The sequence below is a fragment of the Sardina pilchardus genome, chromosome 14, assembly GCF_963854185.1.
Source record: "Sardina pilchardus chromosome 14, fSarPil1.1, whole genome shotgun sequence".
NCBI lineage: Eukaryota > Metazoa > Chordata > Actinopteri > Clupeiformes > Clupeidae > Sardina > Sardina pilchardus.
In genome coordinates, this window is record NC_085007.1 from 11,273,204 (window position 1) to 11,286,729 (window position 13,526).

At 44.5% G+C, this 13,526-nt stretch overlaps 1 protein-coding gene across 1 annotated transcript in view; it reads right to left on the minus strand.

Moving 5' to 3' along the window:
* The window catches only part of LOC134100722 (membrane-associated phosphatidylinositol transfer protein 2), a 78,668-nt gene extending 71,227 nt beyond the window's left edge, over positions 1-7,441 (minus strand). The window contains exons 1-2 of the mRNA XM_062554111.1: positions 7,203-7,441; positions 1-114 (exon numbers count right to left, since the gene is read on the minus strand). The exon at positions 1-114 is cut by the window's left edge and continues 137 nt beyond it. The gene's annotated coding sequence lies outside the window, so the exon portion shown is untranslated. The remainder of the gene's footprint in view (positions 115-7,202) is intronic.
* Between the last annotated feature and the right edge of the window lie 6,085 nt (positions 7,442-13,526).

A 13,526-nucleotide genomic window follows, 5' to 3' on the forward strand; every position in this document is an offset into this window, starting at 1 on the left:
CGGCTGGGACGCTGCGTCAGGGGTCGGCCGGCCGGCGGGGGCGATCTGCCAGGCAGAGACCCACGCTCCTCCGCAGGGGAGTCAGCAGGCTCCGATCCAGCTCATCCTGGACACCTGTCAGGGAACACAGACACACACACACACACACACACACACACACACAGAGACAGAGAGAAAGAGAAAGATGAGCTGGGGTCAGCACACGCACAAGCAGGTGTCAGCAATCACACACACACACATACAGTACACACACACACACACACACTCAAATACACACAGAAGGTACAATGCACATACACATAAACACAAGCAGAAATACAAGCTCAGGTCAGCTTATGTTTAAGCAAAAGTCAATGTGCACACACACACACACACACACACACGCAGCATCGCACAAGCAGGTGTAAGCACACCCACGCACACAGATCTGAAAAAAAAAAAAACACATGGGAGCAGGTGTCAGCACACACACGCACCCAGGAGCAGATGTCAGCACACAAGTGCGCACACACACACACACACAGACAGACATATATACAGTACACACTGTGTAAGCAAGGAGACACAAGCAAACGTGAGAAAAGACAGAAGCAATTTAGCAGGAGGCTTACTTAAATACATGCCAATCAGGATAGCACACACTTGTCAATATCAATACAAACAAGCACAAGTCAGCACACACACACACACACACACACACACACACACACACACACACACACACACACACACACACACACACACACACACACACACACACACACACACACACACACACACACACACACACACACACACACACACACACACACACACACACACACACACACACACACACACACACACAGTGATTCAACAAACAGACAGGGTCACTTAAATAGGCAATCTAGAGGCTTTCCCAGAGCATGCCAATGTGTCCATCATCAAACCCATTCTCAACAGCATCCTCTTCCATACTATCAATTGATTTGTTGATGTTCAACATGCAAACCAAATATTGACGAATGCTGACACTGAAGGCTCAGACATCAGGCCCAGAAGAGATGTACACATCCTGCCAGCATCATGAAGCATTCTGGAGTTCAACTTCACAACCTTTTTTCTCCCTTAAATCAGGGGATGGCATCAATGGCTCCCTAAAATCAGACTAGGTGACGTCATATCTATTTAATTTACTGTATCAGTGGGATGGGATGTCTTCTACATTTGTGCAAATACCATGCAGGTGATATGGGTGCAGACCCGGCTCCAGGGGGGGGGCAAAAGGGGGCGGTGCACCCTCAAACAAAAAAGGTGCCCCCTCAGTTTTACTTGGCCTATCCTAACTGTAGCCTTTTACGATTGATAGTGCCCCCCTGAAAATCTCAAATGCCCCCTTTATCACTGCTCTCTGCAGCCGGGTCTGTATGGGTGAGAATTCAGGGACAGGTAAGACATAATGGCTCTGTTCAAAACAGTAAAAACGGCTGCCTTTTAAGATATCTAACTGAGGAGCAAGGGAGCAATTGTGGTTCCAAACCAAAAAAATTAAAAATTCGCTGCCTTCTAAGATATCTTAGAATTACCCAAATAACGGTAATTTGTGAAGGCAGCATCGATGCATCCTTCCTTCATGCTCCCTGCTACCCATAATCCTTTGCGGCAACATCTAAAACAGCTGTGAAAAGTAAACAAAGATGGCGGATGACACCTAGCCTGGCTAGCGCCTACCACTTCTCAAATGAGACGTGGTCTGGCAACCAGACGTTCATTTTCTCGTATTTGAAAAAATGCCCAGATCCGTTCATTGGGCACCACGGATGTCTATCAAATGCGTCTGTGCATAGCTCATCATGGTCTTGCTTTCTCCCCTGTTCTGTGATTGGTCGGCAACATCAGCGAAAATTTGTGTGTTAGTTTCCAGACTGCCTTAGCAGCGTGAATGAAATCACCACACAAGGCAGGATGGGAACACCCAGGCTAGATGACACCGGTAATGGCAGCTGAATCTGCTGAAATGTGATTTGTTTGGCATTGTTTTGCTTAGATTTGTCAATTTCTAACAAGAAATACATACTGTACTATCTGATTATACCCTTGTTGCAACCATATATAGCATCTGGTCTGATATATGTGACGCGAACGTCATACCGTAGTGTTCAGTTTGGAAATAAGCCGCTGTTGTTGTGCGCTGTGTGTACATACAGCCTAACGAGGACGCCTAGCAGGCAGCTATCTGTCTCAAACAGCCACACACACACACACACACACACACACACACACACACACGCACACACCTACACCTAAGGATGGAGGACCACTGTGAGCAGGTCTCACACAGAGAGCCAAAGATTGTAGAGTGCTACACTCATTCTTAAAAGATGCATTCAATCCAAAACCATGTCTAGTGAGACAGACAGCTCTCTATTTAGGGAGAGTCGCTCCCTTCCGTTTCGAACAAAGCTGATGTGTATCCAGATGAGAGGTTGTGCAGACTGAGGTGAGAGCGCTGATGACATGATGCTGAAACGTGTGTGAGGTGAACACAGAGCCACAAAAGACAGGATATGTGAGGTGAGGTTTACCTTATGTCAACTGAGACAGGCAACGTAAAGAAGATATACTATACAAACAGGGGCGGGTAAGGAGAGGCACAACAGGTGAGATAACAGGTGCAGTGGGTGAAGGAGGATCAACAGGTGAGATAAAGCCAAACACCCGGACTGATACTGAATTGCTAGCTGGACCGAAACTCCGGTTCTTCAAAGTTCTTTGGGGTTAAAAACAGATAAAAGTAGACTCTAAAGCCTAGAAAACAGAGAACCAACAGATGTGCAACAAAATAACCTCTGTGGGACACTCCTGTTTATTAACCAGTATGCCAGTGATAAAGCACGTCTTTACGAGGGCACCAGCGCCAGAGGGCTTCACGGATGTCTTTTTAATAAGAACTATATGTGGGGTTTCATTATTCCATTAATTCAGCTGTGTTTCATGAGAAAAATCCATTAAAACCAGGAAAACTGGTTAGTAGTTTTGTGTTGAGAGTGGGAAACATTTGTCTTTAAAACCTACTTGTGGTTACTTATTAGAGGCACGTATAGTCGATCTGTAGGATTTGCCAATCTAAATATCTGATTATGTGTATTTGTGTCGGTGCATGTTTGACAGACAGAGAGAGAGAGAGAGAGAGAGAGAGAGAGCGGAAGAGAGAGATTGAAAGAGAGAGAAAATCTTACATCACCTGCTGTGCCATGTTTGTGTGTGTGGCTCTTTTTAGAGCACCCGTTATGTGTTTGTGCCATGGCATGGTGTGTCCGAGGTACAGCCCTGGTCATCTGTGTATTACGGCAGGAGGGACGGCCCTGCTTGTGCCCCTGATGGCCGGCCAGATCACATGACCTGCACTTCTTAGCCTAAGACTGATTATCCAGGAGCAGGTTACACAACCGCTCCTTAAGATGACGGGGTGCAGATGGCTGTGTGTGTGTGTGTGTGTGTAAATGTATGTGTGTGTGTCTTTACAGTAGGCCATGGCACCCGCAGTGTTGTTCTCTCACACCTGCAGTCAGAGGTTGATTATCACGTAGATCCAAAGCCTGTCATGACAGCCCACCCAGTCTAATCCCATTCATAGAGCCAAGGCAGACTACGCTACTGTGCCTGAAGCAGACAGAAAGCCACTTAGCTAATAACTAGTTAATCAATATTTAGGTGAGATGTCATTCAGATAAAAAAAATAAGAGATCTATTAATAAAGCCAAAACAAGTCCAAAACAAAAGGTATAAACCCCTAAAAACAAGGACACAAAAGGATTTGTCTATAGACAAATAATAGGCCGTCTCAGGAAAACTGATCTGCGGTTCCGTATTTCCAGTGGACCTCTAGACAATAATATTGTCAACAATATTTGTCTTGAATCATAAAAACTATAACAACAAATCAATGTGCAGGGTCCCTCAGCATTCTGCCAGTCTAGCCTATAATCTGACCAATCAAGCGTGTGCATTAATGAATAAAACACAGAGCTTTGCCTCGCTGGCATGCATTAGTCCTGTAACACAATGGATTCTAAGCCACAAACAGAGGCACCATGCATGAATTACATGACAAACTAATGACATTTTTAGATACTGCATCCAATACTATTAGGCTTACCAACCTGACGAGAACAGCAAATGGATGTTGGCATATTAATGATCAATAATAATGAGGGAGACCCCAACCCTGGTGAAAACTGGTACCATGCTGATAATATTGATTGGGTGAGTGTTAAACTGGGACAGTGTTTGGGTGGGTAAGTGTGTGTGTGTGTGTGTGAGAGAGAGAGAGAGGATGTTAAACTGGGTTGACGGATAGCCTAGCTAGCGTGAGAGTGTGTGTGTTTTGTGTGTTTCAAAGTGGGTCAGTCGCGTAGTGGACAAACAGCTGCCAGCTGTGCCACTGCGTGGCTGGAGGACACCCATGACCTTTGACCCTTCTGCACAGGTCACGGACATGTTATCCTTCCAGGGTACTCACAAATAAAGATGGGGGGACAAATGCTCCTCCAATTCAATGGTTTGTCTTATTAAAAACGTGTGTGTATACGTGTGTGTATACGTGTGTATACGTACTGAAGACCATCACTTCTACTTTGACACGTTTTTTGTCTGCCACCTGCTAAAGAAGAAAAAATTGTGGATGTGCGCACCCGTCTCTCTATATACGTACTGAAGACACAAACATTATGGGGACCCCATCCCAGGACCCCACTTGGATTTAACAAAAGGACTTTAATTACTACATCATCGAGCCACTTCATTGAGTCTGGTTTCGGTCTCGTTGGCAAGGCACAGCCTCTGACCTGAAGAGGCTAATAGGCCAATCTCTGCCTTCACTCTAGTGTCCTCGCCAGTCTGTTTGCCCTCACACACACCTGAGCTGGCAGGTCCCCACTCCACTCTCACTGACACACTGCGTTCTGGCAAAGCCCTGAGCTTGCATACAAATGTGAATGACATCACCACCACACCATGGTAGGTTCTGCAGAGCAGGATTAATACCGAAGTCAAGGATAAAACACCAGAGGAAATGAAGCGCTTTTGCATACTGCAGGCTGTTCTCGTTGGTCGAAATGTGTGTGTGACATATTCTTGTACATCCTGCTCTTTTTTACTGCCATTTTTTTTTTTTTCATTACGATGTGTTTTGGCATTACTTCAGTTCAGGGATCAAACTGTTTCAAGGATAAGTGGCCCCTTTCTCCCGAGCTAATAGTGAAATCAACTCGAGCAGCATATTTATCCATTTACTCAAACAGGTAGCCAACAATTCAGCAGAGTCCCTCGGGAAACACCCGCCGCACACTCAGCACACTCAGCTTGGCACGGCACGTCCACAGAGAGACACCCGAGCCAAGAGATGCATCGCCAGTCTGCCCTGTACCGGATGGGCTAGCGGTGACATGCTGCCTTCTAGCTACACCAAGCCACTGACCACACCCACACAAAGGACTACAGCTAGGAGAAAGAACATTACATTTACAGGGTGTGTGTGTGTGTGTGTGTGTGGGGGGGGATTATTATCATGTAGTAATTTGTTTAATTTTAATTTTATCCAAGAAAACAAGGGATGACAGTCAAGCTGTGTTGTAAAGGAGACCTTAGGTAATAACACCACTATAATGACCACTGAGAAGCAGGGAAATGTGCATGCGCTGTTTGATTGAGTTTAGTAATATAGTTTTTTTTAGCTGTGCAACTGTCACATGAAACAAAATCTCTAATGTCTTTGTTATCTGCTGTCCTATCAGGTTATTACAGGCAAATGCTGGTCATGTTTTTCATATTTACATGCATTCTGAGGATTAAGGAATCTACTCCCGCAATATTAAATCACACAGACAAAACAGTTCTCATTTCTGTTCTGTTCTGAGTTCTTTTTCAATTCCACTCAATGTTAAACACTGGAGGTCCCGCAGCTGTTTCATGTCCTGAACCCCACCCCCCAAACCCACTGATACTACCCAGCGAGAAGATGTTTTCCCTACACCATAATAGTTCCTCTTTCCTATGTTCCCTCTAACAGCACAGCTTTCAGTCTCCCGTCAGTCTCTGGTCATGCAGGCTTGTGCTGTGACTGACTGGGCCAACTGACCATCCCTGCTCCAGCTGGCAACAGCTGGTAGCTCTCCGTGAGACCTGCTCACAGCCAGATGCAGTGGTCCTCCATCCTCAGGTGTAGGTGTGTGTGTGTGTGTGTGTGTAGCTGTTTGAGACAGATAACTGCCTGCCAGGCGTCCTCATTAGGCTGTATGTACACACAGCGCACAACAACAGCGGCTTATTTATCCAAACTGAAAAGGACACATCGGCAGTGTGTCTGTCATTAGTGACCACTCAATGGTTTTGTGATGACAGCGGTAAATCAACAAAGATTACCCTCTAAAAAGTTCTCAGAAAGACATTTCCATGAACCATTTGTTTTGAAAACGCATGTGCTCAACAAGCATTTGCCCACCCACTACAGCAGGCTTGGAGTGACACATCCAAACGTTTTATATGCAGACTGATTTGTAGAAAAGCGTTACATATATGTATGGAAGATAACCTGACAAAGGCAAGGTGAGATAGGAGATGCTTAAACGAGCTTGTGCAGCCAACCATAAAATACAACCATAAAACACCAGCAGGACAAGACGGCTCCGCAGAGGTGGTCGAAATGAGATCGTTTTTAACATGCCAGCCACCTCTCCCTCCAGCCACAGAGCCGAACCATCCCTAACCCGTTCTCCACCATTTCATTCACAAAGCACAGCACAGCAGCACAGCCCAGCCCAGCCCAGCCCAGCTCACCCCAGACTCATCCTTTCTCTCTGTCTAAATCCTCCTGAGCTGCGTGTCGCGCCACAACACACCACATACCTCTCCTCTGATTCTTAATGAGCAACCTGCTGCTCCTTGGCGGTATGCGCTTGGAAGCATGAACCCTCAGGTCTGGCCAGTGGCAGCAGGGCCAGATTGCAGGGGAGAAACAGGGAAAACACAACGTCTCCATCGGCCTCCTTTACCAAACAGACCGGGCCTCATACGCAAAACGTTATCTCTTCTAGTAAGTCATATTAGAAGAAAATCACATACATCTCTATAAATATACCTATGTTTTTAATGATATATTCCACAGCCGAATCCTGCAAAGTGTACAACGCTGAGATGCCAGACATGTTGAGGGCACAAATTACCTGTTTGCTGGCTTACATCAACATGGCATGTTTATCCCACTGATCCAATCAATCTAGGAGGACCGTCCATTCCACCACTGCCTTCCACGCGATAAACAGCAGAGGGGGTTGTCATTCTATCATTTCTATTTGGCTTTTCCGCTTGTAATCCAACCCATCAGAGAAAGATGAAGAGCAACAGGAGCAGTGGAATCAGTCAGAAGGAGAAAAAAAAAGCTGACACACACACACACACTCTCTCTCTCCCCCTCTCTCCTCTCTCACTGGCTTGGGAGCTGTTTTTTCACCCTTCCCTCCTGTCTTCTTCGCTCTTCTTATGTCTCCACCTCTCTTGGAGCTATAAAGGGCTGTTTCCATGGCGATGCAAAAGGCTGTCCGAGGATTGGCTGCGACCGCTGTGACGCGTTCGCCTCGGTGACAGCCAGCTCTCTGACTAATCAGGGGCTCATTCACGCAGACAGGCCCCTCCCCCTGCGTTTACATTTCCTCTCCGCTCGTCTTGTGGGCAGGCAGCTCCTGTAGGCAGTCACGAGGACTGACCGAGGGCTGCACAGCACAGTCACTTCACTGCTGGGACTGACCTTACTGCTCAGCATGCACACACACACACACACACACACACACAGGCATGCACACACATACACACATACATACACACACACACACACGCACACACATACACAGGCACGCATACAAACACACACACACGCAAACACACACACACACACACACACACACACAAAACACACTGCAAACAAACAGTATACCAAGAGGGAATTCTCTACTCATGATAAAACACATAATGAAAGAATACGACTGAACTATATCAGAAATAATAATTAATCATTTAACTCACACAATACAGTCCATTATTACAAAACTGCATTAAACTAGTGGAATTTTGATTTCACAACGACAGTTTTTAGTCTAACGTTAAGTTGTTGGTGCTATTTACGATAGCCACGGTTGACATGAATGGACATGATCTGAGGGAACCCTCACTGGTACAGCAGGATGAAGATAAAATCATGTGGCACATGACCTCAGGAAATGGCGCAAATACACTTGGCCTCATTATGTCTGTGTGATCATACATTCCTCCGCCACACAACACATGTCAACAACAACAACAACATGCCTCAAATGTTAAATTGATGCATGCAGCGACACAGCTTGAAGATGGAAAGTAAACTAAAATCAGAATGGGCTGTGATGGCTAAAAAGAGGGGTGATTACAAGGCCTCCGAAAGACCTTTAAATAAAAGATGACGAGGTAAGGTTTCCTTTTTGAGAGGCATATATGGGCAGGATATCAAACATTCCATCTTTCCTTGTCAGGCCTTTTACTTCTATGATGAAAAAGTTGATCAAAAATGATACCCTTAATGTAAAAGTAATCAATCATATTCCATCCCGTTCTACTTCCTGTCTACTTTTAGTATCTAAACCATTTTGTAGCACACAGCCACCACTCTAATTGTGTACATAATTTGATAGAATTTATTGCTGGAAGTATAACCTATCTGAGATGGCTTTCATGTTAATGATTTGCACAACTGCAATATGGTCATTGACACCAGCTGACTATTGAACAAACATGGTTGGGTCAACCTAGGCTATAACATGACACTGTCCAATGCTGCAATACAGTGCATGAGCCTGGCTTCGGTATCTAACGTCACTCACACCTGGAAGAAACTTGAACTTAAGTTGAGAGCAGTCGATTGGTTTGACATTCAAAACTCTGGAAACAGATTATGTGGAAATGTCTCACTCTTCAATGCGGTATTGATGTCATCTATAGATGTCAACGCTGAAGTATTCAAATGTCAGCAAGATAGAAGTAAGAATCTCAGAGAAAAAAACACTGAACTGCTTTCTAGAAAAGGGAACAGAATATCACACACGAGGCATCTTTCGACTTAAAAAAAGATTTCCTTCGGGAAATCATGTGACTCAAATAGTGCTGCTATTTGTTTTGTTTCGCATTTCCATAATTGGTGCTGCTGGAACTATTGTAAATGGATCTTCTCATAGCCTGATGAATCTCTTTGATTGTGATGTGATTTTGATCTCCATAACATATCATCCAAATTCATAACTTTAAATAACTTCACATTTAAATTGATCAAGAGGTAGCACCAACATTACACTGTAGGATTACTCCAAATATGAGTGAATTTTGTTACAACATCGCTTACACCCAGTTGATTAGATGCATGGCTTGAAGCTATTATGTGAAGGCATCAGCTCTATCATTGACTATGTGGAAGAAATTGGGCTTAAAGATCAATAAATACTTAGGGTCTGAGATAAGGTTTTGTCTTTCTCATTAGTAGTTTATTAATCTCCGCAGAGAGGTCTCAGATGAATCAGGCAATCAGGATAAAGAAACAAAGTCTGTGCACCCAAAGAGACAATCAGTTGTTTCTCAAATGCACACACATTTATACCTCATTGTATTAATGATTGTGTCATTACACCTCCCTGCATACACATTATGCCTTTGTCAATACAATGAGTTAATTAAAAACCAAGTACATTAAAACTGGGTTAAGAACATTTTTATCATCATACCACACATGATTTGCCATCCGCATACCAGTTACCGGAGCAGAAATACTAAATGAAAAGAACTTTAAGAACTAGGTTAGTCTCCAACGGAAGAATGAATTCAAAGGGCAAATATAAGTATCAATTCTAAGGAACAAAACAAACTAGGTTAAGCTTCAACAGAAGAGTCCATTCAAAAGTGTAGGATCTTACAGAGCAAAACTATACCAAAGCAAAAACAGCACACGGTTAAGCCCATCTTTGTAATTTTCCACTCACAACTACAACCCATCTTGGCTGATTATTCATGTTAATTCCACAGTCACCATATAAGCTCAACCTCAATATATTCATTTTGTGAGTGAGACATTGTTTCTTTAACTGAATGGTATTCATACACACCAAAACTCTCATGCCCAATCAAGGCATCTCTATGTCATGTTAACACCTCCTGCTCACTTTCACATATTCTTATCCAGTAATGTTGCCTGGTCTCCATACACAACATATTACATTTCTTAGTTACTTAAATTGCTGGGTTATTTTCCTTTTTTTTAGCTTTTACTGTGACGCACATACAGTGTGTCAGAGATCAAGGATAAGCTAGAATATTCATTGTTACTCTGAATGAATCGACCTCTCATTCTTCAACACTGGCACTTAGTGAATTTTTAATTCCCTTGTGCAAAACTCCAGAAAAAAAAGAGAGAACATGGTGGTACCGTACGCTAAACTCTAGCGGGGTGTGAAAAGGTTTCTGTGCCTTGCTTTAGTGGGAAGGAAATATTCCCCAATGGCAGACTTCAGAGTGAGTGAACCCACCTTTGTATAGCGCACTCCTAAGGCTATAAGCACACCACCGATGCACTAGACTAGAATCTGGCGTGAGGATGTTCCAGTTCCTTTACCTCGGTTGAACTGCTGTTCTATTCTATGAGTACAGGTAGTACCTTATTTCTACATTAGCAATGTCCTAGTGGCACTGTGCCTTTATTGTCCCCTTTATTGCGCCCTGATTGTTACAAGTCACCTTGGATAAACACATCTGCTAAATGACCAAATGTAAATGTGAAAGCTGGTCCTTCAGTGATGGTAGCCAGCCAGCTGGTACGATAGCTGCGTGCCTGTGGAGCTAGACTGCTCTAGAGTCAGTGAACACATGCACACCAGGGCTGGACTGGTCATGGTGCATATGCCGCCCGCCATACTGTATGTACTCTGGATGTGCCTTTTCTAGATTCTACTGGGGATGAACACACCCCTCTCTCCTGGACTAATCACAAACACACAGGGTGCCACATTGTACTCCAGAAGGCATCATTGTACCTGTTCTAGACTCCAGTGGAAGTTAAGTGAACACTCCCCTGTGCAGGACTAGTCATAAACAGGCTGCCATATTGTACTCTAGAAGGTGTGGATATGCCTCTTCCAGACTCCAGTGGGAGTGAAGTGAAAACATCCCTTTGCTAGACCAGTCATAAATACAGGCCACCATATTGTAATCTAGAAGGTGTGGATGTGCCTGTTCTAGACTCCAGTGGGAGTGAAGTGAACACACCCCTTTGCTAGACTAGTCATAAATACAGGCCGCCATATTGTATTCTAGAAGGCATGGACGTGCCTGTTCTAGACAAGACTACCGTGGGAGTGAAGTGAGCACACACCCCTGTGCTGGACTTCAGCAAGAGTGACTCTCGGCCTGCCCACCATTAATCAAAGACACTCAGAGAGGGAGGTGGGCGACGGGGACATGGGCGGGGGAGGGGCTGGAGAGCAAACCAGCACACTGCCCAATCCCATTAGTGTCTGGATGCACTCCAAGCGTGAAGACTGGAAAATATACAGTTGCCTGTGGCAGCAAGTAATGACCCAACCCGCTGCCTGGAGCTGCCGGTGACACAGGCCTTTCTCTGCCACCCCTGGGGCCATTTGTTACCAAGATTAAGCATCTATTAAGACCAACTGCCCATTTCCTGATTGCATTCATTAATAATGGCTCTCTCTCTCTTTCTCTCTCTCTCTCTCTCTCTCTCTCTCTCTCTCTGTCCTCGGCGGGCTAAGAGCAGCGCCCACGCACTGGCACTCACAAAACAAACGCCATGACAGCCGAGTCTCTCCGCACTGTGGGGCCACCGACGCTGTGCTGACTCTTAACTACATCACACGGGGCCCCGGCAGGACTGGCCGCCCGGGCGTCACAGTGAAAAAGTAGCATCCAGGTTTGTTCATAATTGATGAAGCTTTGACAAAGGGCAGGTGATTCGAGACAGCGCTGACAGTCCTAATGGAATGCTTACTTTTCCTCTTGATGTAAACGCTTGCTTGGCTTTGAACCGCTCAGGCAAAGGCTGGCACGGGAACACAGAAAACTCTGGTTACACTCCTTGACAGATACCAAATACTACAACACACAAATGTGGGATGGTGAAAGGTTTTGAAAGCCTATTCACATGGTCGGAGAAGTGGATAGGGTCTGAGAGAGCTGTCTGCGCAGGAACTCCCTGATCCAGCCCAGGCTAATAAGCTGACAAGATTGCAGCGAGATGAATGGATGGGCAAGACCAAGCAGAGCAGGATGGAAAATGAAAATCATGCATTTCCATTGGCAGTAGACTATTCTGTTGGCCCCCCTGGACATACTGCAGCAGTGAATTACCAATGCGCCATCTTCAACCTAACAGCACACTTAAGAGCTGGCTCATGGCTGCACTAGAAATGTGGACGCAGTTGACAACACAAGGCTCATGCTTGTTTTGAAGTGTCTTGTCATAGTTTACACAAGCAAAGTGGACGATGAACCCCCACTGGAAAACACATGACATGGCACTTGCGCTTGAGTAGTGTCACAAAATGTTGGACAACACACTTTGCTATGCAAATGCCAAATCCCTCTTGCGTAGCTGGGTGCGTTAGCATAGTTTGCGTAAACTACGAATCAGACTTAACTCAGCACTAGTCCATCTGTGCACACTCACTTGAACAGCAAGTGTACAGTACACCCACAGCTGTAAAGTAGTATCTGGGTCAATCCAGGTCAAAACAGATACTGTAAGGTTGCTGCTGCACCATCTCAGATGTTGTTCAAATCTTGTTGATATCATGAGTGGGTCCCAAAACCAAAGCCTGTAAAATATTTCCCTTCAGTTCCCTTCAGCCTAAAAAACACATTATTCTTGGAAGCAATGCTTGGCCGTTAATATCATAAAATGCATTATTTATAACCACCCTAAACTTTGTACTGTAGGATGGAAGACAAACATGTACTGTATGACTGAAGCCTTACGTTTATATGCACATTGAATTTCAACGAGGATTGATTTTTTTTTCTTTAAAAATAAATTGTATTAATGCTGTGCCATGGCATGTGGGGTAGCTAGTGGAAGTTGCTCAATGTGTGGGGTTTAAGTGTACAAAGTATCAATATGGTACCACAGATAGTTTATCAAGTTTCTTAGAAACAAGCATGAAGAAGCAAAGGTATACAAATGTAACTGGATGTATTTATCCAATAAAACATGGTCCAATTGAGACTTATTGGTACTCTATATAGTTATACTGAGCTATTCCCAGATTTCCATGTGGCCAGAAAATGCACCCATACCTCATTTTGTTCTTCATGTTCACGACGTGCGGGCCTTATAAAATCAATGGCCATTCAGTACAAACTTTTAATGGTCCAGTCATACTGATAACATGTTTGTCTTCCATCCTGCAAAGTCAATAGGAGTGTTAAAATAAGCAAAGAAAATATGAAAACCTTAATTGAACAAA